We start from the raw sequence: 22,516 nt of genomic DNA on the forward strand, positions 1-22,516 counted from the left end.
GTGTCCCCTGCATTGGCAGGTGGATTCTTATCTACTGCGCCACCGGGAAGTCCCAGAAAGTTTAGCTAAATTTTTAATACTATTTTGTGAGCTGTTTATCTGCCCCAACAGATATTTGTCAGGAAAACATTGGTTTTTTTCTTGCAGTACTTCAGCATTTGTTGTTGTTGCTGCATCTGTATTTAAGTGTCGCTTTGTACGTGTGCCATGGTAACTGCCTTCCCGCATTCACCCTTTGTGTGGAACTGAGCCGATCACAGGCAAAAAAACAGGCCGGCCGCAGCTTGTTTGGACTTGTCTTGAGTTTAGCAAATCCTTGGCATCAGGGAGCCTCTAACAGGGCATAGAGCCTTTGATGTGCCTTGCAGCAGAAACAATTTTCAGTATTTTCTAAATAACACTTGTAATATATTCTATAAAGAGCAAGTGTTCACATATTTCTCACTCAGCATTGGTAGCCCATCCTGAAAATCAGGCATTCTACTTGAAAATAGAGTCTATTTTTCATCATGTTAAATGGGAAAATTTATTAACTCATTAAGTTATCAATCAATTTCCTAAAACATCTTTGAAATCCTGGTAAAAGACCTTCATATAAGAAATAGGCTATCATGTTAGAATGTAAAAAAGGGTTTCCCTGACAAGTGATGCAAATTATTTGCTGTTGCTTTTCCTGTGGTAACGCCTAGAGCCTCTGCGCGTCCCGGCGACTCAGCAGCAGGTGCCCTGGTGACACTTTTTTTTTTTTTAATTTTTATTGGAGTATACTTGCTTTACAATGTTGTGTTAGTTTCTATTGTACCGCAAGCAGAGTGAAATCAGCTATACATATACATATAGCCCCTTTTTTTTTTTTTTTTTGATTTCCTTCTCATTTAGGTCACCACAGAGCACTGAGTAGAGTTCCCTGTCCTCTACAGTAAGTTCTCATTAGTTATCTATTTTATACATAGTATCAATGTGTATATTTTCAGAGGTGCACACAGCATGCTTCTCCCAACTGAATTTCAAATCCAACTGGAGGTTTTTTCCCTGCGTGTTGTTTTGAGGAAATTGTTGATTTAGTTTTTTGACATAAATACAAATTTTACCCCTTTAATAACCAAAACTGAAATACATATTAGAATAATTATATGATTTATGAACTTAAAATAATGTTTTATTGAAGTATAGTTGATTTACAGCGTGTAAATTTCTGCTGTACAGCCAAATGAGTCAGTTATACATATATATGTATTATATATATAGTCTATGAACTTTTAAACTATCAAAAACCAAAAGATACTCTACCAAAAAGTGTTAACCAGGATGATTTCCATGGGGAAATACAAATATGCCTGTATTTTTAATGTGGTTAATGTTAATAGATGATGAGGTTAAGAAGTTATTTCTTCTGTATTTTGAAATAATTTGTATGGTGGAAATGAAATTTAAATTAATTTTTAAAATGTCTGGACTCCAGCTCCAATTTTTCATGCTGAAGATAATTTTTTAAGGAAAGCTTACTGGTTTTTAGGTAAGGATGGCAGATTGAACACATATATACAATTTCACTCTCTCCCAAACTCTCTCCCATTCTGCTAGATGAACAGGAAAGTGATGTTTAAAAAAGTCAAACTCACAAGGCTGAGTAAAGTGAGAGGGAGACAATAGCAATAAAGGTTTGGAAGCTGGGAGGCGGATGGATACGTCATAACTGCCTTAGCAGGTCTGAGAACGCCAGGTTCTGTGCTGGCAGTGAGGAGAGCTGAGAACTAATCCTGTTTGCACCACAGAATCATCATCAAAAGGCTCAAAATGTAGAGGCACCAGGGACCTTAAGGAAGTCAAAGAGAGAACCACAGTGATGAGCAGGAAACAAGAGGCTAACAGGGAGGGTCAGGAAGATTTGAGAGAGACCAAATGGAATCTCGAGAAACAAATGACAGTTGAAATTTAAAAACTAACCAACAGGCTAAATATTAGATTATAAGCAGTTGAAGAGAGGCTTTGTGAACGAGGTGAAAGGAGTTTAATAAGAACAACAAAGAGCTAAAGGAATGGAAAGTATGATGGAGAAGGTGATTGGGGGTGGAGGACAGAACGCAAGAGTTTCAGGTACATTTGCTTCCAGCCCCCAAAGCGAAATTAGAATGGAGAAGAGACAGTGTGGGAAGAGCTGTTGGCTGGAACTAATGACAGATGTGATGATGGAAAAATCGTTTATTTCAAACAGGATAAATAATGTCCGTGTTGAGAAACGTCACAGCAACGCTCCAAAACACCAAAGACCAAGACAACGTTTAAAGCAACCAGAAGTAAGAGCTCTTCCAGGGTGCCGACGGGTCCTGACTGCCGTTGCTCAGCGGTCACGGCGCCAGGAGGACGGCGGGAGCGGCCTGAGACACTGTCACGGCGCCAGGAGGACGGCGGGAGCGGCCTGAGACACTGGCCTCCTGCAGGGGAGTCTCCCAGAGCAGGGTGGAATGCTGTTTTCAGAGAAACAAAGAATCATCAGAGAAAGCATGAGTTGCAAAATGGAATGGTTAGCAAATGATAAACATGTTTGCATGAAATAATTATACTTTGTAGGGTTCAGAGAGAGACTACACAGCAACACCAGGGGTGCCAGACGAAGCAGAACCCAGATTTGGGGTGGGAGAACAGAGAAGAGTACTGAAGTCTGGGAACCCTGTCGAAGGGGCTCCACGCTCAGCAGCTCTCCGGACAGGTGGAAGCCTCGCAGGGCTTTCAGAGAGAAAGAGACAGAGAATCGAGCATCCGAATGACTTTGCACTTCTCAGTAGCGGTTCTGGAGTCTAGAGGTCTGGGAAGCAGTAAGTTCAGAATGCGATGGAAGGTGACCTCCAGTGTGGTGCTCTGCCCCCGGACGCGCCCTGTCCTCCCCGTCCTGGAAACGACCCAGATGCTCTTTACTGTGTGCGGTGAAGGGCGGCCCCTGGCGACGGCAGCGGCCAGCGGTGGAGTGTGCCTCTGAGCGCGTGCCCGGCGCCGGAGCGGGGCGCGGCGGGGCGCCCGCGTGTTTCCTCAGGTCTCCGTTGCGGTTGCCGCCCCGGCCGCTCGGCAGCCTTCAGGCAGCCGCATTCCGGCGCCTGCATCGCCGGCGACGATAGGAGTGCTAGGGGCCAGGACAGGTTTCTTCTGTGCTCCCTGCTCGGCCCGAGGCGGCGGGAACAGCTCGAGCCGCCCAGGTGACCTGACTGCCAGTTTCTCCCTTGTTTCCTTCACATGTTCCCGCCCCTTTCCCGGTACTACTGCTGATTCTTCACTCAAATTTGCTGGTGTTTTGGAGGTTTGGGGTTGGTGTGGTAGTAATGGGGAGAGAAAAGTAACTTTATATTTTGGGTGAGGAACCAGGTGTTAGGCGAGGTGGGAGAGAGGGACCCAGGGCGGTGCTGTGGGTACCACGTGAGGCGGGAACAGGGCGGGATGGTGCCAGTGGGCTGGGCCGGTGGCGGTGGGGAGGGTGGGTTCTGGGAGAGGCTGCAGTACTGGCACCTTCCTAGGATGACTGGCCGCCCTAGAAATGGGAGCCTGGGAGGCTCAGCTAAGGAAGTGACAGCGGGTGGAGCAGTGCAGTCTTGATGTAACCCAGACCCTCACGTGCCCGCGGCAGCACTCCCTGAGCTGGTCGCTTGATGCCTTTGGCCGGTGGGGACGTTCTCGGCAGTCATCTTTTCACATTTTGCTTCTGCCCTCTTGTCCACTCTGGCCACGGGAACACGCGTGGCGCCCCTTCTCATGGTTTCCATGTGTCTGTCTCTTCGGTTTTTCCACGCTTTTCCTCTCTGTAGTTGCGGTTGGACCATCTATTGGCTCTTTTCCCAGCTCCCCGAGCTGCGTCTGCAGCGTCCATCTGTCCATGAACCCGACGGTGGAGTTCTCAGTTTCAGTTTTTGTGTTTGGCATGTGAGCCGTTTCTGTGGATTCCACTTCTTCGGTCTTGTCGTCTGTTTCCATGAATCCATTGGTCACGGATATTTAAAGTTAACGCCTTGTTGCAGAAGTCCTAGCGACACTGTGGGCCCGGCCCAGATGGACCCCCAGGGTGCTGCCGGCCATGCGGCCACTCGCTGCCTGCCTGCCCGCCTCCTCAGCCAGATGCCCAGTCTCACACCTTCCCCCCGCCCCCCAGGTCCCTGGAGTAGGCTCCCTTCCCCAGGGTCAGCCGGGGCCTTGGCCCCTTGGGTCCTGGCTGCTGTGTAGCATTTCCTTGCCTCCAAGTAGATTTCTTTAAACCTTTTTTCTAGATTTAGTTTTCTGGTTGTCCTCAGCATGAGCTTTGCCTGCTGAATGCTCTTCCATCATTGGATGGAGAGTGTCAGGTGGGTATCTTAAAACAGAGATGCATGTGACCACTCAGGTCTTCTCACCTGTGATGCCCCTGAAGTAGTGCCTGCTGAGGCAGAGAAAACCATGTGACCAGTGGTGCAGGGGACTTGGGTCAGCGGGCGCCGAGGGGCCTGGTGATGTGTCGCAGCCCTGCATCCTCTGTGTGGATTCCACCAGCTGCCTGGTCCCTTGCTCCCTCCTCGAGGCTTTTGCCGTGGGAGTTGCAGCCCCTGTCTCGAGCCCTGTCTGCCCCAGCGCAGGGGCTCGGCCATGCGATTTGTGCTGATGCAGGGTGGTCCTGGAGCGGGAGCCCAAGCCCTCACCTGCTCTGGCTGTGTCATGACAGCGTCCTGCCCGAGAGGCTCAGTTCCAAGCCTCATTCTGGGACGACCACGGGCAGAGCTGGGCTGCTCGTGGCCTTCGTATGGAACAAGCAGAGGAAACACTGCTTAAGATCTGGGTTGTTGGTCCCTGTGCTGGACGTGGCCCCGACTGGTCTTCACAGTGTGGAACTGCTGCCCTTTACGTGTGGGCCAGAGTGGGAGCTGGTGCCTCAGTCCCCGTGGTGAAGGGCGGTGACTGCAGGAGGTCTGTCTAGCCCACGTTGCACTTAACGACTTTTACAACTAATGCAATTTAAATGCTTCACATTTTGAATTATTCTATTAGCAAATGCTCCTGACGGTTGAACCCTGGCAGCTATCACATCATCCAGAATAAACCCTTCTTTTATAACTGGCCAAACTCTCCTGTCCCATGTCTGCATGACCCTGGCAGTCTCGCCTCGGGCAGGGGGGCCTTGCAGAGCTCATGGGGTCACAGCCTCGCAAGGGGCTCTCTGGTCGCCCACGTGGTGCTGTTGTCTTGGTCACTTCAGGTCAGGATTCAGCGTGAGCTCAGAGCTGGGCAGAGCTGAGCATCCCTGGGACACTCATGGGGGAGGCAGCGCTCAAGCCAGTGCCACGGGCTGGGCAGGCTTCCTGGGGGCTCCCACCCTTCCTTGAGTTTGGAGCCTGTGCTTGGACGGCAAAGGGTGTGGGTGCAAATCGCTGACCATCCCTGGGCAGTAGGGCTTCACTTGGTCGGCGCCTGCCCATCTCCCAGAGGGACACGTGGAGGCTGGTGTGCGCAGGGCAGTGCGGGTGCTGGGGAAGATCCATAGGGACTGGACACTGGAGGAGGTTCGGCCTCAAGTGGCAGCCACGGTGTGGTCCAGGAGCCGTGGGGTGCATGTGAGCCCTGAAGGGTGAGTGCCCTGTGGAAACGTAGGATGGGCAGAGAGGCGCTTCACACCTGCTTTTGGTTATTAGAGGAGAAAGGAGGTTAAAAAAAAAAAAAGAATCCTAAGACTTGAGGTGAGCGTTCCAAATGCTGGTGGCACTTAGGACAGACTCAGGAGGAAGCCCGTGGGGCACCATGGAGGTTCTCCCAGGGCTGTTTGAGAAGTAGTTGTGTGCTTAGATCCTCTCCCTCCCTGCCTGGAGTTGACAACTGCCCCTCCCTGTCCCAGGAGGCGTGTGAAATCTTTCCTCCTGGGAGAGGAGACAGAGGTCACGGGAGTGGGGACTCTGGCACCAGTGAGGAGGCAGGTACCTGCCCAGGACTTTGGCGGCCAGGCCTTTCCCCCTGCACCAGCCTTTGGCGGGGAGAGTCCAGCCAGAGAGGCCTACTCTGGCGCCCGTCCAGCGGGCCAGTGTACCGCCCTGACCAGGCCCAGATTTGGAGCTGAGCTTCCAGAAGGAAGTGGAGAAGCATCATCAACGTCTCTGAGGTGAGAGGACTTACATCCCAGAGAGCAGGCAGTCTGTGCAGGAGGGGACGGGGGCAGAGTGCGGGTGGCAGGGCAGAGAGAAAGGTGCAGTGAATGAGGCAAATGTAATCATCCAAAAGGAGAACGGAAAGACACAGACAGTAGGAAATAGAGACCAGGAGCGCCGCTGCAGCTGGTGCGGGAGCTTCAGCGGCACAGGATCAGGAAGCAGAGGGACCCCGCGAAGGCGTGAGGGCGGACCGGCCGGCAGGAGCAGGGCGACCTCGGAGGCACCGCCAGACCTGCCGCCCCAGCCAGACGGCCCGCCAGCTGTCCAGGCAGGAGAAAGGCGTTTTCAGACGCCTACATTTGCAAAACCTTAGCTCTTCCCACCTGCCCTTTTTCAGGAGAAAGAAATGGGAGCCAGGAGAAAGCTCTCGCAGAAGGGAAGGCGGGCCCAAAGCGGCGGCGCCCCAGGCTGCCTGTGGCTGGAAGACGCAGAGCGCCGAGCCCACCCCGTGCCCGCCGGCCACCTCTGTTTGCCGGGACCCTGGGCTTGCCCTCAGCGGCCGGCTGGAGGGTCCTGTTCACTTTCCATATGAATCGGCTCCACTGCGGCGCCCCTGGAGGACGCCCCGCTCCACGTGTGCCCGTCCGAGGCCCCCCTGCTCCGTGCACTGGCAGCTGAGTGCCTGGAGAGGTCAGGCCCGGCGAGGACGGGCGCCTGGGCCCCGGGGGGGATTGGAGAAGACGGTTCTTGCTTTCTGGACTCGCATTTGAAGTAGACAGGCTGCTCGTGTGCGGACGAGAGGTCAGCGGAGAGTGTGTCGAAGGTCTCCCGGAGCAGGGCCCGTCCCTGGGCGCCCCACGCTGGGCCGGGACTCTGTGATGCCAGCAGGAGCCTGTCAGCTCCAGCACACGCCTCTCAGTAACAAGCGTTTTGGAGTTTTCCAGCTGAAGCGCGGCCCCGTGGCCCCGTGGCCCCGCATCGGTGCCCTCTGGCCACCTTTGTCGTGCTGCTTTCCTGCACCAGCTTTGCTTTCCAGTGCACACCTGCTGTTGGTTCTCACAGCTTAAAAACGAACAGAACAGCTCTTGGCCTCTCCGCAGGCTACCACCCCGCATCCCTGCACCTGCTGTCCCTCCTCCCTGCTCTCCTGGGCCCGCCCCGCCGCCTGTCTCCGCAGGCCGCCAGCACCCTCTCCACGCGGGCTTCCTCGCCGCCTCGCACCCTCACCTCGGTCGTCTCGGCTAGTTCGCTGTGCCCGTAACACACTGGGCGGGAAAGTGGAGTTCCTGTTGTGTGCTGATTTCTCCGAAGCTTGCATCCAAAACATGGACCTCGTCCCGACCCAGGTGCGTGTGGCCGACCACCTGCTTGACGCACCGAGTCAGCGCCTGCTGGTGTGGCGGCTGCCCTGACGCGCTGTCTCCCTGCCTCTTGCACCCGTCATGCTGCCCTGGCTCGGCCTGTGCTGCCACCCAGGTTGCTACTCGTGCACCTGTCGAGCGACGTGTGGTGTGCGGCGAAGCGGGAAATCCGTCGCACGGGGTGCCGCAGCAGATGACACCCTGCTCTGAACATGTAGAAAACTTCGCCCAGTTTTCTAAGAAAAATCCCATGGAGAGTGAACCGGCAGCTCTGGGGATCCAGGAAACAGTTGAGATCTCGAGGAGCACATGATCCATCCCACGTGCGCTGTTTAAAACCCCAGGGCTGACAGGGTCAGGAAGCGGCTGGTGGCTGAGGTTAGGCAGACACCAGAGAGGGCTGGCAGCGCACTTACCTGCAGGTCAGCTCTGCTCGGGACAGCTGTGGGCCTGATTTTGTCCTCTGCTTACTCTGTTGGTTATCCAGGGAGAGGTTTAAGTTCTTCCGCTACGGCCGCGTCTGGGTCTCCTTTCGCTCGGGTGTCTGTATGCCTGAGGCTGCGTTGTCCTGTTCCGTCCTCTCTTTGGTGGCCCTTCGTGGTGGCGGAGCGACCATCTCCGGGCATCGCTGTCTCCTCCGGGTGTGAGAACCGCTCTCCAGCTCTGAGTGTTTGCTGCCGCTTTCCTGTCATTCAGTCCCAGCTCTTCATGAGCCTCCCACAGTGGCTTCACTCTGGACATTACAATAACCACAGAGTAAGGAGCCACCTGGACGCTATCCACGTTGAGGTGACAGGCTGGGTGAGAGCCTGCATGCCCCCAGCCACTCCGGAAGCGCCAGCTCTTTCGGGGGTGCAGCTTTTTGAGGACTTGGTGAATCCTCCTTACTTTCCTTTTGTACTGCGGCCTGGAGGGGCAGCCTGCTGCAACCAAGGCCCTTGGAGAAGGGGTGGGATTGGAGACTCCTTTCCACTGTGCCCTGGCCCGCTTCTCCCCCTTCCCCTTCTCCCCCTTCCCTCTCTCTTCCCTGCTGCCTCATAACATCAGCAGGTGTGGGGGCTTAAATGGCTTAAATGGCCCCAGTGCACCCCAGCTTTAGGACAAGGGATTCAGTCCTCTCGTTTGGACAGGTACTGAGAAGTACCTGCTTCAGGGGTGGCTGGATCCAGATGCCAGGTGGTCGTTCTCTTTTTTCCTATTATTTATTTCTGCCTCCTTTTTTTTTTTTTTTTTTTTGAGAAGCCTCTCCCTGTTGGGGACAAAGTGGCCCAGCAGCTGCAGGCCCTGAGCCCCATGCTGGCGCTTCCAGCAGGCAGGGCGTGTCTTCTCCTGTGATCCTCGGGGACGTTGCTTCTGCCCTGCACCCATCCCATGGGGTGGGGTGCAGGCGGGGCCTCCACTCAAACACCTGGAGGGGCACTTCCCTGGTGGTCCAGTGGCTAAGGCTCCACGCTCACAATGCAGGGGGCCTGGGTTCGATCCCTGGTCAGGGAGCTGGATCCCACATGCTGCAACTAAGAGTTCATGTGCTGCAACTAAAGATCCTGCATACCGCAATGAAGATCCCACGTGCCACAACTAAGACCTGGCACAGCCAAATAAATAAATAAATATTTTTTTAAAAATCTAATGACGTTAAAACAAAATACCTGGAGAGCCCCAGGGAACGGGGCTCCTAGCAGACAGGAGGGAGAGAAGCATAGACGGACAGGCCGGCTCCTGTGGCACATGCTGGGCCCAGCAGGAGCTCCAGAACATGAGCTCAGATGTTGGCCTTTTAGAAACGGGACCTTGTTTTCTGTCCTATAAGGTGAGGACGGACACAGCTGCCGCGTCCCCAGGTGTGCAAGAGGAAATGTGATGGTGTTTGTACAGCTCTTCCCACGCGTTTTACTGTATACAGTAGGTGCTCAGTAAATGATGCAGCCAGGGCAATGTCTGTGCCAGTTTAGATGCTGAAGCTGAGGCAGTTTTGTGGAGCAAGTGTGTCTTCACAGGTGGTCGGGGCAGTGTCATGTTGCACTCAGGCCGCCTGCTGAGTTGTGGGTTCCATGCTTCCTGCCCCCACCCCGTCCTCGTCCTCACAGTTGCTTGTGGGGTGATTGCCCTTGTGCATACAGAAGGCTGTCTCTATCATGACCTGCTCTCCCATGTGTGCTGCACAGGGAGTGCAGGCGCCCCCCCTGAGCGCGGTGGAGTGGTGCGCAGGTGCCCTTGGGGTGACTGGGGTTCTAGGTTCCTTAGAGACGCCACCGCAGCAGGCAGCTGCAGCCTCACCTGTTCATAGCACATGATGGTCCTGCCAGCTTTCCAGTCCCTCCCCAAAAGGTCGCTTCTCAGCCGCGACCCCGAGGCCGCTGGCTGTGGAAGCGGTGCATATATCTTCCTTTTTGCCACGAGCTGTGACCACGGATGACTGCTGGGGCCGGGCCTTCTCACTCCCTGACTCGCTGCTGTACCCACGGGTGGGGCTGTGACTGAGCAGCTGGGCCTTTGACCTTTGTTGGGAGCTCTGACTTTTATGCCCTGGTATGGGGTCAGTTTTCAGAGATGTTCCAAGGGTGGTCCCCTGAGATGAAGCCCGGTTAGCTGCGCTGGCTCCTCCTTCTCACAGATGTGAGGCCCCCCACCCCACCGTGCGGTGGGCCGGCCCGTCAGGCCTGCTTCTGGAGGTGCCTTCTGCCTACACCCCAGAGCCGCACCAGCTTTCCCTCGGGTCAGAGTGTCTTGTCCATTCTTGACCTTCACGGTTTCACATCCTTATGTTTGAATGTATCTGGATCTTTAAAAATCTGGTCTGACAGTCTTTGTCTTACCTAGACTGCTGGTCTGTTTATGTTTATGAAAATTATTTTATTTGAATTTATTTTTACCGTCTTATTTCACACTTTATTTGTCCTGTTATTTGGGGACAGATTACTTTTTCCCTCCTTTCTTAACTTCTATTTTATTTTATTATCTATTTATTTATTTTTTGGCTGCGTTGGGTCTTTGTTGCCATGCACGGGCTTTCTCTAGTTGCGGGGAGCAGGGGCTACTGTTTGTTGCAGTGCACGGGCTTCTCATCGCGGTGGCTTCTCTTGTTGCAGAGCATGGGCTCTAAGCGTGCGGGCTCAGTAGTTGTGGCTCGCGGGCTCTAGAGCGCAGGCTCAGTAGTTGTGGCGCATGGGCTTAGTTGCTCCATGGCATGTGGGATCTTCCCAGACCAGGACTCGAACCCATGTCCCCTGCACTGGCAGGCGGATTCTTAAACACTGCACCACCAGGGAAGCCCTTAACTTCTTTTGGGTTGATCTTTTTTCATTTCTTTTTTCTCCTCAACTAGACTGGAATTCATTCACGCGGCTTCCATAGTGGCTGCCCTGGATATTTTAACACACAGAATTCATTTATCAAAATCTAAATTAATTGATATTTTTACTCTCCTCCAAACAGTTCAGTGCTCTTAGAACACTGTGAGTCTGTTTAGTTCCATCCCAGGTATGGGCTGACCTCTCCCTCTCCCCCCGCAGCTCCTGCTTCCTCAGGGTGGGAGGGCTGGGTTTCCTAGTGGCCCTCGTTTACCTGATGTCTTCAGGGCCCCAGCCTTGGGGGTGTCTCCGAGAGGGTCATCACCTGGGCACATCCAAGGCTTTCTGTTCGCTCCCCTGCCTCTTCTAAGCAGTACAGATGCTCAAGATCAGCCAGGCCCTCAGATGCAGACAGCAGAGGGGTACCTTGATTTCCCCTGTTGCTGGTTTTACTTAGCTTTTGCCCTCTGAGGTTCCGAACTTTCTTCCTATCTCATCAATGGGTTAAAAATTTTTTTCAGTAGTTTAAAACTGTCATAATAGTGTGTTTGTTCTCTCTTAAGAGGGTTGGTCAAAGCTGTCTATTTCATTATTGTGACAGAAATGGCAGTGTTCTCTGAAGTCTTTACTCCCAGTAGGTCCTGGGGCAAGCCTCCTGTGTGTGTGTTGGTGGGGGGCGTGTCCCATGCACGACGGGTCCCAGCTCTCCCAGTGGCCTGGCAGGCTTGGCCCTGTCAGGAAGGCACCGTCTCTTCTGCTAGTGGAACTTGGCAGAAAGGAGTCTCTGACGGTCTGAGCTGATGAAACATTCCTCATGTTTATCAGTGGTTTTCTGGAACCTTCAGCGAGGAACTGGATGGGACATCCCCCTCCGCCCCCCCAGGAAGGGGAAGCCCCCTCAGACACTGTCTGACAGAAGGGCTTGCCCCAGGCCTCCTGCACAGGGCCCTGTGGGACCTGTGGGGTCTGTTACTGTGACTGCCGGCACCATCTGCAGGTGTGCAGGGGCTCAGCTCTGTGTTTCCTGAGGGTTTTCCGTCAGATAGATAAAAGGTTTCCACTTTGTTTTCCTTTCCTCTGTGTTTGGTTAATATTTTGTCCCACACTTTGGGTGAGTCCTGACGAAGGCTGTGGTCACCCAGTGCCTCCGCTCCCCTGGGCCTGAGAGCTATGAGAATGACTGGGAACCACGCATCACCCTCCCTCCTGCTCCGCTCCCTCCTCCTTGCTTGCTGGGTCGTGGGAGGGAGGTGTTGCTGTTGCTTCTGGGGAGGAAACCACATTTTCCTCCTGTTTCTGAGACGTGACTTTGCCGACCTTGGGACTCCTTGCCGGTCAGCATCTCTGGGTTTCGCTGTTGACCCCGTGGACGCAGGCCCCCACCTCCGCTGCTGCCTGAGAAGGGCTCCACCTCCTGGCTGGGCCACCTCTCTGCTGGGCTGTGTTCAGCCGCGTGGTCTGTCTGCTGGTGGGAATTGGCCAGCTTTGCATTCCAGAAATATCTGCTGGCCTTTCAGCCTTGGGGGCGGGGAGGTCCTCAGGGAGGCAGTCGGCTTATGGGAGTGACTCAGGCCATGGCAGGCAGGACTGCGAGGTCGGGCAGGCTGGCTGGCCCCTACCACCTTGCATGGAGGTGGGGAGGACAGCAGCCCGGGCTGGGTAGGGCAGGGCTGGGCGGCCTCCTAGAGGCGGCTCCTGTCTGTCTGGACACACCAGTGGGTGAGGGTGCTGTTCAGTGTCCCAGTGACCAGCCCTGCCCGCCAGGGGCACCGCCAGTGGCTGTGGGCTGCGGGGGTCTTGGGATGTCCCGCCCTTGCCGGTTCAGCGCCCCGGGGGAGTGGGGTGCAGCACGGAGGCGGGTGGCCCGGGACCCATCAGGCCTCAGGCTGTCGCTCCGGCGGGCGATGGGCGCCGTGCTCACACGTGTTCACACGCTCACGAGGCTCACACACCGCGCCACGCAGGCGGCACCGGGCAGAGCGTCCCCCTCGGCCCCCGGCCTGCAGGTTGCAGCTTCCTGGGGCTCGTGCTCCAAGCAGACCCCATCAGGAGCCGGCACAGAGCGTTTCTGTTCCAGAACTCGCGTAGGAAGTTGGAATCAAGAACCTTATCGCCCACGTGTGACCGGAGCGTTCCTGCAGTGGGGGCGGGGAGGAGCGAGCGGCGGTCCGGCTGCCCCTCCGCAGCTCCGGCCTCAGCACCGGCCGGGTCTGTGGGACAAGGACAAGCTGACCTGCCCGCGCAGCGGGGGAAGGGCGCCGAGCGACCACGTGGTGAGGTCGGCGGGCGGTGCGGCTGCAGAGAGCTCGGCAGCACTCGGCAAAGGGCAGACGTCGTCACATCCCAGTGAACTGTTTGTGAGTTTTTCGGTGTCTTTACTTCCCCTGGCGCCAGGTGCTCTTCAGGAGGCGGGGCTGCGGAGCCCAGGTGCTGGGTCCAGGGGCTCCTCGTCCTCTTGAGCTAGGGCAGCCGGGCCCCGGGGCGGAGCCGGCCTCCGGCTCACCAACGGGGGCGCCAGGGGGCGCGGGGCGCCGGGGGTTTTTGAGGGGCCTTGGCGGGGAGGGTGTCCCTCCTGCGGTGACTTTCAAGGGAGCAGACCTCCTTCAGGTGAGGGGTGTGCATGGAGCATTTTGGGGAGCCGGCCAGGACAGGGTGAGGGCAGCCCGGCCGACCCTGCCGGGAGCTTCCTTTCGCAGCCTCCCGTTAAATCACCCGTGGGAACAGGCAAAACATCCAGATCCGTAAGTGGGGAAGGCCCGAAGCGCGAGACACAGCAGAAGAGCGGGGCAGGGAAGCGCCAGGCGTCCGCGTCTCCACACGCCCACCCACGGGGAGCCTGCCCGCCTGCCCCGGCGCCACCCTCGCCCGCGGCGCGGGTGGGAAGCGCCCTAGGAAACCACCGAGTCCTGGGCAGACGGCCTGTTGCCGCTCTTCTCTGTGCTTTCAGTCGTCCCGCAGCGTTTTCAGGACTTTCCTCTTCCTCAGGGACCCTCTGTCTTCTCCTGGGCGGGGGTGGGCGGGGCTGCGCACGGTCCCGCGTGTCCCCCGGAGCGAGTGTGAGAAGAGTCCACGCCTCCACCGAGTGTCGTTTGGAGGAGCCGGCCTTTCACTGCAGTGAGTGCTGCTGGCTCACGGAGCAGGTCTGGGTTCTGGGGTCAGACTGAGCAGGATCTGACCCGGCGCGCTTTTAAACAGTCACGAGGAGGTCGAAGTGATAAGGAAACATGCTCTGCCTCGAAGCGCCACTGCCCCTCCTTCGTGGAGGCCCCGTCTCTGTCCTGCACCCCCGTCCCCTCGCCGAAGCCCCCGCATCGTCTTGTGGGGCTGAGGCGGCTGGAGGCTGGGGGCTCAGCCTGGAGGGGTCGGGACTGGCTGCCCCGTGGGCGCTGGAGGTGACAGGAGGGCTGGCGTTGGCGTCGTGCAGAACGACAGCCCTGTCGCGCCGTCCTCCTCTGGGAGCCAGGGCGCTGTGCACCTGGAAGGTTTGGGGAACCCGAACAGGACGCTGGTGGTGGGCTGTTCCTGTCACAGGCCAGCTTGTGTCCCAGACCTTGGCTCGTGAACATGTGATAGAGATTTTGTTCTCTCTAAACGGTCCTGCGGGGGCTCTGGTGCGGTTTTGTTGGTGAGGAAAGCCCAAGAAGGTGAGGGGTTGGGGACGCACACCGCGGGTGAGCAGAGCAGGGTCTGTGTGTCCTGATTGCCTGTCATGCGACCCCGAGGCTGGGCAGCAGCCGCCTGCTGTCCCCAGAGTGGCAGCTTTCCGGGAGCTTGAAGGGCAGCACCAGCCTCCGAGATTCACTTCACGTTGCGTCCAGTTGACTGCAAACAGCAGTGTCCTTTCTGTGTGGGGTACCGTCTGACATCCTTTCCCAGAAAGGTCTGAAAAGCTGGTTCTGACCTACGGGTTGATTCCATGACTTGCTGACGGGTTGGGCCACAATTTTCAGCATAACAGCGTGGCCCGTGCATTTGGGGGGTGGTGGAGGTCAGTGAGAACAGCTGCTGCGGGAGGTGTGGAGGCGGAAGTGCCAGCCCACATGAAACTGAGATGGGCTCATTGTTCAGAACTTGGAAAACGTTTTAAGAACAGCATGGAGAATGGAACATAGGCCTTCTGGAAATGATGGCTGAGTAGAGACTTGTTTATTCTTCTTTCCTCCCTGAAACTCACTGAAATGGACAAAAAGAATGAAAAATAGGGAACAGGATTTAATCTACAGTGAATCTAAGGAATAGCCACAGCCAGAGGAGGATGGCGGCCAGACAGGGAAGAGGAGCGAAAGCCAGAGCCCTGAGCAGGGCTGAGTATTCGCTAACAAAGAGGATTTTGGGGGCACCGTTGACGACATTTACTTGGCAGAATGGGGTCTGTGGTTTGGGTGGGCCTTGGGGTAAACCGGATGTGGGTGGGCATCTGGTGAGAGAGGAGCTGAACGAGGAAGGCCCAGGTGCTCCAGCCGCCCTTTCTACAAGATCCAGACTTAAGCGGTGAGATGGGGAAGAAGAGAGGCGAAACGGTGCTTCCCTGTGGCCATGCCGGCCTCTGGCAGTGCCTTGGGCCGTGTCGCCTGTACTGTGGGGGCTGACCAGAGGCCTCCCAGTGAGTCACCTGGCAGGCAGGCAGACAGTCACGCGAAGGAGCTTTTGCAGGAGGGCCTTCGGACACCCGCGGAGCCGCCTCCCCGCCTGCCCCCTCGCAGCGCCCGTCAAGACTGAGGCCCCGGTGCTCACTCAGAAGCCAGGAGACTCTTGCTGGAGCCAGAGGGAAGAAGCTTCTGGCCGTGTTTGGGGGTGTCACTGTGTGGCTCTTGAGAGAGCAGAGTATAGGGGAGAGCGGCCCGGGGCTTCCTAGGAACCGGACAGCCCTACTGGGCACGGGTGCCGGCTGCTCCGTCTTAAGTTTGAGTTGGGTTTCTGTCACTTGCAACCAAAAAATGTCCTAAGACCAGAAACTCATTTCCAGAGCAGAACCTGTGAGGAAACTTGGCAGTCGAGCATTCTGGAGCAACACAGCTGGTGGGAGCTCCCCGCTCAGTCCCGTCCCTGCCCTCATTTATAGACGAGCAGTGATCAGGAGCCAGCAGGGGACCCTCATGTAGACCCCGGAAGGAGGAGGAGGCAGCCCCGGGGGCAGGAGCGGAGCTCAGCTATGCACGGGAGGAGGGGCTCTGGGGGGCAGGATGCGGGCAGCGGGCGCTGGCAGAGCTGAGAAAGGAGCTGGGGGACAAGGGCTGTGACAGACGTGAGAGCCCCACGAGTAACGGCAGACAGCGGGAAGAGCAAGTCCCCAGGACAGCTGCCTGCAGAGAACATGCCGTGCGGCCCAGAGAGGAGCAGACGGAAGACGGTTGGACGATGGTCAGAGAGGCGCCGGGCAGTGGGGCAGCCGGGGGGGCACGAGACCCCCTGGGTGGAGGGCCTGGCTTTGCGCCTTGAGAGTCACGTTTGGGAAGAATTGGGCAGCGCGGCCCAGGACCTGGTGCCCAAACGGAACCCTCTGTAAAGCGTGGACCGTTGCCCTCTGCTCAGGTTGGGGTGGCTGTGCACAGGCGGGTGAGGGGGGCCCTCCGGGAGCTCCCCGGGCCGGGCCGGGCTGGGGCACCCGCGGGAGGAGGGTCCCTAAGGGCCGAGCATCTGCATGGATTGGTGTTTGCAGGGGATATTTGTCTCTTCTCTCCATTTTACTTCCTTATTGGGTCACTTATTTATATCAGTATGGACTTACGGATATCCTTTTATACTTTGCGTTATAATCGGAATGACTTTTTTTTTTTTCCTCAAAATGTTCCAGCTTTGGTCGTTAGGAGCTCTTTTATTTAGCACCATTGTCCCTTTGGCAGACCCCTTCATCGTGGGGTTTTTGTTTGTTTGTTTTTGTTTTTTGGGTTTTTTTTGCGGTACGCGGGCCTCTCACTGTCGTGGCCTCTCCCGTTGCAGAGCACAGGCTCCGGACGCGCAGGCTCAGCAGCCATGGCTCACGGGCCTAGCCGCTCCGCGGCACGTGGGATCCTCCCGGACGGGGGCACGAACCCGTGTCCCCTGCATCGGCAGGCAGACTCTCAACCACTGCGCCACCAGGGAAGCCCTATCGTGGGGTTTTGTTTTTGTCTTAAGTCTTCCTTACTTTCTGACTGTACGAGATCCTCCAGGATCATCTTTTTTTTTTTTTAAATTAATTTATTTTTGGCTGCATTGGGTCTTCGTTGCTGTGCACGGGCTTTCTCTAGTTGTGGCAAGCGGGGGCTACACTTCGTTGCTGTGCGCGGGCTTCTCATTGCGGTGGCTTCTCTTGTTGCGGAACACGAGCTCTAGGCACGCGGGCTTCAGTAGTTGTGGCACGTGGGCTCAGTAGTTGTGGCTTGCAGGCTCCAGAGCTCAGGCTCAGTAGTTGTGGCGCACAGGCTTAGTTGCTCCGTGGCTTGTGGCATCTTCCTGGACCAGGGCTCGAACCTGTGTCCCCTGCATTGGCAGACAGATTCTTATCTACTGCGCCACCAGGGAAGCCCCATCCTGAGAACTTCTGACTTCCTGAATTATGTTCTTTTAAATTTGCGTACATTAAGTTTCACTCTTTTTGCTGTAAAGTTCTTTGGGTTTGAGAAATGCATATTGTCAGGTATCCACAATGGCCGTATTACACAGAACCGTTTCGCCACTGTAGAAAATCCCCTGTGTTCCCCCATTCAACCATCCTCCCTCCTGAATCACTGGCATCCATGATCTTTTTACTGGCAATATAGTTTTGCCTTGTCCAAACTGTCTTAATACTTGGAGTCATACAGTATGTAACAGAACAAACATTTGAGGTCCTTAATTGTACAGTATGCCAAAATAAATTCCAGGTGATTAAGGAGTGTGTTTATTCAGTAAATGTTTGATTGGTTACTATGTATCAAGGATATAACAAAACAAACATCATCTCTGCCCTCAAGGAGCTTGCCCTCACCCTCTAGTGGGGAGACAGATGGCACATCACAGTTATAATGACTTATGTGTGTGACTACACTACATCCACCTGCACACAAGATGGAGAAACAGGGATCAGATTAGCACTCCCACTCGAAACTCATAAAAAGCTGGGCAATAGTTGTGAAACCTTGGTCTTCTAAACTTTGGGTATGAGGCAACAAAGTACAGTGACGCTTATGGGATGAGAATCAAACAAGATGAGCCTGATGGTTTCTGCAGCTCTTACGGCATTCAGGGAGGTGTAAGGATGCAGAGCCTGGCAGATTCCCTCCATAAAGGAGCTGGAGCTTACAGTCCAGGGCAACTAAGGGGACTAGAGTTTGCAGGCAAGAGCGCCAGAGAGCAGAGAGCAGCAAACAGAGAGAACTTGGAGATGTGCAGAGGGCTTCTCTTAGTTTCCAGCAGAGTGTTGATCAGTGTGTGGGTGTGGGGAAACCACCAGAGGCCAGGGAGAGTCACTCAGAAGGATTAAAGGGAACAGTACCCAGAGCTGTCACAACACTGTGAAGAGTGTCTTGTCATCAGGCAGACTGAAAACCTTCATAATTCACAGGGCACTGGGCAGACTACTCAGTGGAAAACAGCTAGCCCTGGAATAAATGCAGCTATGTGCCCCTGAACAATCTTAGAAACAAGAACCAAAAGCTTCACACTGTTTCCAAGTAACTGTATCCCCAAACAAAGCTCAAAAATACTTATAGGAATACAAAAATATACAGCTTACAAAAGGGTAAAATTCACAGTGTCTGGCATCCAATCAAAATTACCAGGCATAGAAAGAAACAGGAAAATACAACTCATTAGGCAGTGAAAATTCAGTTGAAACGGGTACAAAACTGACTCAGATGTTAGATTTAGCAGACAAGGTCATTAAAGCAGTTATTATAACTACATTCCATATGTTCAGAAAGCTCAAGGAGATATTTGAGACTTTAAGTAGAGACCTGGTGAAGTAAAGACACTGAACTAAAGATCCAAATTAAACTTCTAGGTTTGACACTAAAATGTCTGAATGCAAAACACACTGGATGGGATTAACAGTAGTTTAGATGTTGCAGAAGAAAAGATTAGTGAACTTGAAGACAAAGCAGTAAGAACTATCTGAACTAAAACAAGGAGAGGAAAAGTGCTCTTAAGTGAACAGTGCAAAAATGAGCATGACTGAGCTGTGGGGCAGTGGGCAGAGGCTAAGATTTGTGTAATTGGAGTTCCCAAAGAGGGAGGGAGGGACAGAAAAACTACTTGAAGAAATGATAGCTGAAAAGCCTCCAAATTTTATGAAAACTATAAACCTAGATCAAACAATCTTAGACCCTGAGCACAAGGAACATGCACAGACACATCATAATCAAATTGCTCCCAGTCAGTGATGGAGAGAAAGGTCTTAAAAGCAGCCAGAGGGCTTCCCTGGTGGCGCAGTAGTTGAGAGTCCGCCTGCCGATGCAGGGGACGCGGGTTCGTGCCCCGGTCTGGGAGGATCCCACATGCCGTGGAGCAGCTGGGCCCGTGAGCTATGGCCGCTGAGCTTGCGTGTCCAGAGCCTGCGCTCCACAACGGGAGAGGCCACAACAGTGAGAGGCCCGCATACCGCCCAAAAAAAAAAAAAAAAAAAGCAGCCAGAAAAAAAGACATAATTACACACAGAGGAGCAAAGATACGGACGATGGCAGATTTCTCTTTGGAAACAATGCAAATGAGGAGACATTGGAGCACCGTGTGCAAGTGCTGAATGAAAACTGTCAGCCTAGGAGCCGACACCAGGGTAAATATCTCTAAAATGAAGGTGAAATAAAGATACTTCAAACATACAAAAGCTGAAAGACCTTCACAGCAAAAAATGTTATAAGAAATTCTTCAGGCTGCAGGAAAATGAAACCAGATGGAAATCTGGATCTATGTGAAAGAATCGGAGAGTCCTGGAAACGTACCTACATGACTAAATATATGACGCTTTCTTATTATTTAATTCTCTTTAAACGGCATCTCTTTAAAACATAATTATTTAACTAAAAATAATAACAATTTAGCAGAGTTGGGGGATTGTAACATAAATAGAATAAAATGTATGACAAAAATGGCACAAAGGCCAGGAGAAATGGCAAACTCATATGCTTGAAGAAATATAATTTCACTTGAAGGCAGACTATGATCAATTAAATATGGATGCTACAAACCCAAAAGCAGCTACTAAAATAGCAAAACAATGAATTACATACAGCTGATAAGTCAACAGTGGAGATAAAATTGAATCACATAAAATAATTCAAAAGAAGGCAGAAAAAGGAAAAGGGGAAACAAAGAACAGATGGGAGAAATCACAAACAGGAAACGAGGGTAGATTTCAACATAACCTTGTCAACAATCACCAATATAGATGGTTTAAACACCCCAATTAAACAGCAGAAATTGTCAGATTGCATAAAAAAGCATGACCCAATTATATGCTGGCTTACCCAATAAACCCACTTTAAATATCAAGAGACAAATAGGTTAGTAAAAGAAAGGCAAAAGAGATACAATTCTAATGCTAATGGAAAGAAAGCTGGACCTGCTGTAATAATATCAAATGTACTCATTCCAGAGCAAAGAAAACTACCAGGTAAAGATATTTCATAATGATAAAGAGGTTAATTCCTCAAGGAGATACTATAAATTTTATGTACTTAATAACAGAGCTATGAAACGTGAAGCAAAAACTTAGAGAACTGCAAAAAGAAATAGGCAAAGCCACAATTATAGTTGGAGCTCTCAGTACCCTTTCCTCAGTAAATGATGAACAGGTAGACAGAAAATTAGTGTTGGCACAATCAACCAATTTGACATATATAGAGCATTCCACCCAACAGCATGTTTTTCCCAGTGCATATGAAATATTTACCAAGATAGACCATTTTTCTGCACCATAACTTTTTTGACAAAAACGGTATTAAATTAGAAACTATAAAAATATCTGGGACTTCCCTGGTGGCACAGTGGATAAGACTGTGCGCTCCCAATGTAGGGGGCCTGGGTTCAATCCCTGGTCAGGGAACTAGATCCCACATGCATCCTGCAACTAAGAGTTCGCGTGCCACAACTAAGGAGCCCGCCTGCTGCAACTAAGACCCAGCGCAACCAAATAAATAAATATTTTTTAAAAAAATATGGAAAATCACCAGCTATTGGGAAAGTAAATAACATACTTCTGTATAATCCACGAGTCAAAGGAGAAATCAAAAGGGAAATGAGACAGATTTTGAACTGGGTGAAAATGAAAATATAGCATATCAAAATTTGTGGGATATCGTGATAGCTGTACTCTAAAGGAAATTTTATAACACTAAATGCCTAAATTGGATTAAAATTTTAAAAGGTCGCAAATCACTGAACTCAACTTCTACCTTAAATTAGAAAAAGAGCAAATTAAATCCAAAAGAATGCAAAGAAAGGCAGTAACAGATCGAAGCGGAAATTAATCAAAGTAGAAAAATAATAGAGAAAACTGATAAATTGAAAAACTGTCTTTTTTTAAACAAGGTCAATAAAATTGACAGGCTTTTGACCAAACTGATTAGGTAAAAGAGTGAAAAGACATAAATTACCTATATCAGGAACAAAAGAGATGGCATCACTACAGATTCTATTGATCTTAAAAAGATAATATAGGAATACTATAACAATTTTATGTCAATAAATTCGACAACTTATATGAAGGGGACAAATTCGTTGAAAGACAAAACCCACTAAAGCTCACTCAAAAAAATGCATGCCCAGATGGCTTCACTGGTGTATTCTACCAAACATTTGAGGAAGAAATAATAGCAATTCTGCACAGACTCTCCCAGAAAATTGAGAGGAGGGAATATTTCTCAAATCATTTTATTTTGCCAGTATTATCTTGATACCAAAACCAGACAGACATCACCAGAAGAATAATGTACAGACTAATCTTCCATATGAACATAGACGCAGATATTCTTAACAAAATTTTATTTTTGTTGGGCTTCCCTGGTGGCGCAGTGGTTGAGAGTCCGCCTGCCGATGCAGGGGACACGGGTTTGTGCCCCGTTCCGGGAGGATCCCACGTGCCGCGGAGGATAAGACTGTGCGCTCCCAATGTAGGGGGCCTGGGTTCAATCCCTGGTCAGGGAACTAGATCCCACATGCATCCTGCAACTAAGAGTTCGCGTGCCACAACTAAGGAGCCCGCCTGCTGCAACTAAGACCCAGCGCAACCAAATAAATAAATATTTTTTAAAAAAATATGGAAAATCACCAGCTATTGGGAAAGTAAATAACATACTTCTGTATAATCCACGAGTCAAAGGAGAAATCAAAAGGGAAATGAGACAGATTTTGAACTGGGTGAAAATGAAAATATAGCATATCAAAATTTGTGGGATATCGTGATAGCTGTACTCTAAAGGAAATTTTATAACACTAAATGCCTAAATTGGATTAAAATTTTAAAAGGTCGCAAATCACTGAACTCAACTTCTACCTTAAATTAGAAAAAGAGCAAATTAAATCCAAAAGAATGCAAAGAAAGGCAGTAACAGATCGAAGCGGAAATTAATCAAAGTAGAAAAATAATAGAGAAAACTGATAAATTGAAAAACTGTCTTTTTTTAAACAAGGTCAATAAAATTGACAGGCTTTTGACCAAACTGATTAGGTAAAAGAGTGAAAAGACATAAATTACCTATATCAGGAACAAAAGAGATGGCATCACTACAGATTCTATTGATCTTAAAAAGATAATATAGGAATACTATAACAATTTTATGTCAATAAATTCGACAACTTATATGAAGGGGACAAA

General features: G+C 52.1%; 1 protein-coding gene across 1 annotated transcript in view; it reads left to right on the forward strand.

The window, feature by feature from the left end:
- Positions 1 to 2,931: 2,931 nt before the first annotated feature.
- The window catches only part of ARHGAP39 (Rho GTPase activating protein 39), a 62,838-nt gene continuing 43,253 nt past the window's right edge, over positions 2,932 to 22,516 (forward strand). Inside the window, exon 1 of the mRNA XM_028500460.1 lies at positions 2,932 to 3,248. The gene's annotated coding sequence lies outside the window, so the exon portion shown is untranslated. The remainder of the gene's footprint in view (positions 3,249 to 22,516) is intronic.

This window comes from Physeter macrocephalus, chromosome 15, assembly GCF_002837175.3.
Source record: "Physeter macrocephalus isolate SW-GA chromosome 15, ASM283717v5, whole genome shotgun sequence".
Taxonomy (NCBI): domain Eukaryota; kingdom Metazoa; phylum Chordata; class Mammalia; order Artiodactyla; family Physeteridae; genus Physeter; species Physeter macrocephalus.